Below are 6,949 nucleotides of genomic sequence, written 5' to 3' on the forward strand. Positions count from 1 at the left end.
AAAACAATAGTTACCATTTGTGATACAAACTGAAAAATAACTTTACTGTGGTCTTCAAATATTTAATGTCAAATTGCTTTTTTTTTTTTTTTTTTTTGTATGGAAGGGGCATCACTTCTTACAGTTTGGAATGCATTTTCAATAAAATCGCTTTATCAATAATAAGACAATATTTAATACTCACTGAATTTAAGAGACACATCACCTTATGGCTTGAATTGTACTTTCAATTTGCAGAAACAACTTTGAGGGTGCCTTGGAAATAGAGGAAAGAAGAGGTCGGGACTTCCAGAAGAGCAGTACTGATATGTGGTGATCTTCCAGTTCTTACTTCCTACTTCCACCCTTGAAAGTCAGCATTGCCACCACTTTGGGGGCTGCTCTTCAAAAAAAAAGGCTTAGGAGAGCAGACGGAGGAGGTAGGGAGACAAGATGGAGAGATTTCAAGGGCCCGAGCTTAGGGAAACCTTGCCCATATGTTGAGATCCTGTTAGAGCAATCCACTGTCTCAGTTTACCTAAGACTGAAAGGTTTCCTTGGACCTCTGGATCTAAAAATGACATTTCTGGCTAAAAATGCCAGAAAATCTGAGAAATGTTGATCATCCAAGATCCTGCCCAGAAAGATGGATCTCTAAAACTGTCTAGTATATTTCACTGTATTTCAACACAGGAATGTTAGCTTTGCCACATTCCTGATATTTCAAAGATTCACAATTAACATGATCTAGCAAGAAAAATGTACAGATAAACAGAATTTGGGGAGTCTAAGGGCTTAAAAATTAATTTTCTTTTAAACTTAGGGCTCTGTTCCTAAAGGTTATCTATTTATCCTAAACCCAAAGGAGTTGGGAGTTCTGGGCAAGGTTAAGGAAAGGATCAAAACAGAAATAACCAGAGTCCCAGAGTCATGGGGCACTTCATGTTTTAACACAAGGCAACTTTCTTTCTTTCTTTCTTTCTTTTTTTCATTTTTAAAGATTTATTTATTCATTCATACAGAACTGGGGTACAGGCCAGAGATGCGGAGGGTAAGAGAATTCACCAGGGACAGAGTAGGGAGCAGAACAGGCAGATCCATGAAGTACACTGCTGACCCCGGAGGTGGGAATTGAACTCATGAGGAAGTGGTTTTAGCTTCTTAATGCTCTGTTTTAACCCGCTGTGCCACCAGGGAGGGCCAAGGCAACTTTCTTTACTCATCTTCCGCAAGTATAAGTGTGGAGGCTAAGTGAGGAAAGAGCGAGGTGCTTGGAGAAAGAACAAACGGGTTTAGAAAAGTGGTAGAAGGGATGATAAAAGATAAACACAACCTATTAAAAAAATTCCCTGGGGTCCTCTAAGAATCTTAAGGGGGCATTTTCTAAAGATCATAGCTACCTCCTCTGTTTTAGTACCAACATTTTCCTCCTCTCTTAATTGTTCCATGAATCCTGGCTCTTTTAACCCTGAACCTAGTAAGGTTGGCAGTGTATATGCCACATCATTTAATCATCTGGGGATTTGATAGTATCCAAAGCAGACATTAAGTCCTGCCCTTATGGAGCCTATAGTCAAGGATGAAATGTAGGAAGGCAGTCTATAAAGCTTCAAGGATGAAATGTAGGAAGGCAGTCTATAAAGCTATTTGAATTTTTTTTTTTTACAGATGACTGGCCAGTATAAATGTTAGAGAATAATAGATCAGGCATAAGGGGTAAGCCATAGAAGAGTTGTTTATTCTGGAAGATCTTACTGAGGATGAAATTTTGAAACAAATACATAAAAAAGAAAGCTTTCAAAATTGGAACATACTCTTTGGTTACTATTTTTGAGATTTAATTTTGTGCAGTCAGGAGATAAGTACGCACACCCACACAGGAGATAAGCTTTGTTTCCAAATCAATAAATAATAAAGAAAGAACACTGAACATGGTTGGAAAAGTTAAAGAGGTTGACAGAAGAATCAAGCTTTCCTGTGCTTGTGAGACTATATTACAGTCATTTTATTTCATTTTCATTTGTTTGTTTGGAATTGACCAGAGAAATAACTAGAATCTGTTCCTTGCCAGCACCCTCAGGCATTGTATTTTACAATGAAACCTCTCTGAGGAAGTCAGAGCACAGCACATAAACTAGAGTTTCTCTTGACACAATTCATCTCATATTTTTGTTTCAGCAAAAACTAGGCATCCTTCAACCCATGTTATAAGATCTCGAAGCCTGAGGCACTGAACTACATTGGATGTAAAAGCCCTCGTTCAAAAATAACTTATTTAAACATTCTGTTATAGCTGCATAGAATTGATCTATCAAAGAGGTGAGTAGGTCTACATCAGTGACTCCTGGTTTTCCTACACACCCCATAAACCATTGACGAATACATTATTGTAAATATGAAAGCCAACATCTAGTGTTTTTCAGAAATGTGATACTATAATGACACTTTTCTTTGAAATAATAAGTGTCCTTTTATAATTTCAAACTATTTGAAGAGGCACTCCACGTACTTCTTGGCACTCAGGGTCGATTTTTATTTTACTAAATTTAATAGATATTTATGTTTACCAATGTTACAGCTCGAAAGAATCTGGTATCTGAAGCAAAAGTGCCGTTTTATAAATATATAAAACTACTGCTTTTATGTAATTTTTTGGTTATCCTGGGTGGGTAACAAAAATGTGGGGTTGTATCACAAACATATCTGTACTGTGAATTACAAAAAAAAAAATTAGCTTATTCTATTTGACAATGCCCATCATTAGTTATTTTATGATCACCAAATAAATTATAATAACTAGAGAAACTTCTAATTTCGGAAACCAACAGTGGCTTTTCTTTACTTTAGATTTATTTATTTATTCATACAGAACTGGTATATAGGCCAGAGGTGCAGGAGCAGTGAGAGGCCTCACCAGAGACAGAGTGGGTAACAGAACAGGCAGATAGATGAAGTACACTGCTGAGGGGAGCAGCAGGTGAGAGAGGAGAGGTCTGCTGTGCCATGTGGGTCACCTCCTGGGTTGGAAATCTAACTTGCACTGAAGTGCCTTTTCCAGCTCTCAGTGCTGTGCTTTAACCCATTGTGCCACTAGGGAGGGACAATACTGGCTTTTCAAGGAACAGATAATTGTACTTCCTTCCTCATGAACTACAATCCAGAAGGCTCTTTCTGGTTATTGCCCCTACATCAAAACTCAGTAGAAATTTTAAAACTATAGGAAATTTGGGACAAAATTATGTAGGCTCATCTATAAAGTCACATGACTATTTGGTAGGTCTATACTCATTCATGGCTAATTGATTTGTGGTACTCGAAAAGACTGGCCTGGGTTTGTTCAAGCTTAGGTTCTCACTGCTGTAATAAAGCACTTAGTAAAATTATTATATTGGCATGATCATTAATTCTCCTTACAAAGAGTTGACGTGGTAAGTTGCCTTTCCCAATCATCTGTCTCAACTCTAAGTCGATAAGATAACAAGAAGAAAAGGTTTCAATCTGAGGAATCTAAATTACTGAAATCAATTTAATTTATAATAATTTCCTTTCAGTTGTAAGAGGGGCAACCTCAGGCCCTGCCTCCTGCATACACCCCAAAGAACTGCTGAGGTTTGAGCAACAGTTCTCAACAGAGTCTCAATCTGGTTTTGCCTGCCCCCTCTGTGTGTGACTGCTGGTATCATGGTTGCTTGGTCTCCAGACCTGGTCCCCTCAGTTCCCAACTGCTGTTTGAAAGCCACTGACCTGAGCCCCTGAAGGCCAAGGCCAAGGTAACCCTGGGTCAAGCTGGTGGTGTCCCATGCCTTTCTGCACAGTGTAGTCTGGAGTAGACTGCTCTGTGTGGAAGTCCTTAACCTGCAGCTGCTTGGCAAGATAAGCCATGGGCTGGGGTCTCCTCTCCCCAACCTCCCACCCTCCAAGACCTCCTGACCCAGAGAAAAACCTCTGAATGAACTGGGATGAGGGCAGGAGTGGATTAGGAAGGGTTTAAAAGTCACAATGCCAGCCCTTTCTGGTGGCATAGCAGGTTAAAGCACAGCACTAAGAAGCTAAAGCCACTTCAGCATGAGTTCGATCCCAGCCCTGAAGGAGATCCACATGGCGCGTCAGACCTCTCCTGACCTGCCCGCTGCTCCCCTCAGCAGTGTACTTCGTCAGTCAACCTGTTCTTCTCCCCACTCTGTCTCTGGTGAATCTTCTCACCATTCCTGCACCTCTGGCCTGTACCCCAGTTCTGTGTACATAAATAAGTAAATCTTTAAAAAAAAAAAATGTCAGAAGTACTCCACCCTAATCTCTCTTTGACAGTCTGGTGTGATACTTGGCCCTTGATCAGTGGACTAGTCATTCTTCCACAACAGTAGAACCAGTGTCTGAATTTAGGCCACAGCCTGGCTACGCACCGGGAGGCAGTCCTGGCAGCAGACCCTATTCAGCAGACCAACCACTGTCTTCTACAAACAGCTCTCCCCAACTTGCCCTTGGGGCCTTTGCTTAGCGAACATCCACCATCTTCCACGTCCAGCTGTTGGTTTAGACTCTGCAGTAAGAACATGATCTGAGAAGGACATGCTGCATCTGGCCATGTGCCAGCCTAAAAGCTCTCTCTCAGCTGTTCCTTATCTCACTCCCCATAAAGACACCCTATAATTGTTGCTTCTCCCCCTGTGTCTGTTTTAGAGTCATGCCCTACATTTGTAAATGTGAGGGTGTTACCCCCTTGGGTTTGCTACATTTCACAATGAGCACTTCAGATTGCTAAATAATTTTTTTTTTTAAAAACGGGGGAGGGATATTGCTGTTAACATCTGTGAATATTTACTGTTTTAATGTGCTGGTGTCCTTTACCAGTGTTGATGTGGGCTCTCTCTGGTGGCTCAATGGGTAAGGACGCAGCACTGCAAGCCAACTGCGACAGGTTCAATGCGAGTTTGATCCCCAGCTCTGGAGGTGACCCACATGGCTTGGCAGACATCTCCTGACCTGCCCGCTGCTCCCCTCAGCAGTGCACTTCATTGATCAGCCTGTTCTACTCCCCACTCTGTCTCTGGTGAATCCACTCACCACCCCTGCACCTCTGGCCTGTATCCCAGTTCTATATGCGTAAGTAAATAAATCTTAAAAAAAAATGTGATGACAAATCCCTAAAGATGATGTTACAGGCTCACATGGCATAATATACATGTCATGTGACTATCTACAGATATCTATACACCTATCTAATGTGTGCATATACATTTTTTTTTCTAGAATAATACCTGTGTTATCTGTGAATCCATCCTAGGCTTTGATTTAGACTAGACTTTCAATTACCCACAGAATGGGGAGCAGAACAGGAAGATCAACGAAGTACACTGCTGAGGGGGAGCAGTGGGCGGGGCAGGAGAGGTCTGCCAAGCTTTATGGGTCACCTCCCGGGTAGGGATGGAACTGGTGCTGAAGTGGCTGCAGCCAAAGTGCAGTGCTGCGTCCTAACCCGTTGTGCCACCAGGAGGCCTGAGATGACAGTTTCTTGACTGAAAAGAATGTACTCTTCAGCAAAAGAAAGTAATTAAACACATATGCCAAGTCAGGGCTTAACGTAATACTAACTTTGCCTCTTCAGTTTTTTTGAAATTGGTCAATGTTTATGCTTCCACAATACCTTCTTTATTCCACATGAAAGACTTCTTACATCTCTGGTTCTTACAACATTTCTGTGAAGAATTTGTTTTATTTGATATGCAAGGGAGAGATGTTTATGTAAAACATTAGCCTATATACATTTCAACAGAAATCAAGTAGAAGTGAATTTTAGTCATGTGCTCTTACATGAACTCTTTTCTCTTTCCCTGTCTCTATATTTCTATCTTTATATAACTCCCTTGGTCTTTTTCTTTGCTTCATCACATTTTTCTCATTGTTTACAATCACATTTTATAATTTTTTATTTGCACATGACAATTTCCCATTCATCTGTAATTGGATGTAGATGAGATTTTAAAAAATGATTAAGGTACTAACTGCTAGAATATGGGAAATACATAGGGGACAGATTTTGGTTATGAACAATCAGCAAGGAATATTTACAATTTCATAGCAAGAACTGAATGGTTTTCACTGTAATGAAAAATATTTTCATGTAGTCTCACAGTTCAACATTTTTAGGTTGATCTTGAGGTTATTTTCAGCACTTTTATGCAAACTGCCTACTTAACTTTTTCTTTTACTCTCGTTATATAGTTGCCTTTATTTTTTATTATTTTTTAAAGATTTATTTATTTATTCGTACAGAACTGGGGTACAGGCCAGAGATGCGGAGGGTGAGAGGATTCACCAGAGACAGGGGTGCAGAACAGGCAGATCGACGAAGTACACTGCTGAGGGGAGCAGTGGGCGGGTCAGGAGAGGTCTGCCACGCCTTGTGGTCACCTCCCCGGCAGGCGGGGATGGAACTCATGCGGAAGTGGCTTAAGCTTCTCAGTGCTGTGCTCTAACCCGCTGCGCCACCAGGGAGGACGAATAGTTGCCTTTATTTTAAAGCATTCTGTAAAATGGCACTAAATCTTTATCTGATTTTGTGATTCTCTTACGAAAGCAGTCTATGCAAATGGCAATAAATATGTATAAATTGAATATAATTTCTTCCAAAAACATTAATTAGATGTGAGTTCTTGGCTAAATTGACCTATTGGTACCTCTGACTATTTATTATAGCTCTCTTTTTGTCAGGATGGATTTGTAGTCACGATTTTTACAAATCCCAAATGAATATTTATACAAGAAATATTTACTATTCATAAGTGTTAAATCCTACTTAAACCAAATTTCATAATATCATTTATATTATGACATTGAAACTCTATGATAAGGCAGAAAGGGAATGAGATGGGGTCCAGATTTCCAGCTGTTCAAAAATGTTTGACTAGCAGCATGAAACTAAGTCTTTGTTTTTCCAACTACTGAGTGAGGCTTTAACAAAAATTTGGCG

The sequence above is a fragment of the Condylura cristata genome, unplaced genomic scaffold (assembly GCF_000260355.1).
Source record: "Condylura cristata isolate star-nosed mole 26May11 unplaced genomic scaffold, ConCri1.0 scaffold00001, whole genome shotgun sequence".
NCBI classification, from domain to species: Eukaryota; Metazoa; Chordata; class Mammalia; order Eulipotyphla; family Talpidae; genus Condylura; species Condylura cristata.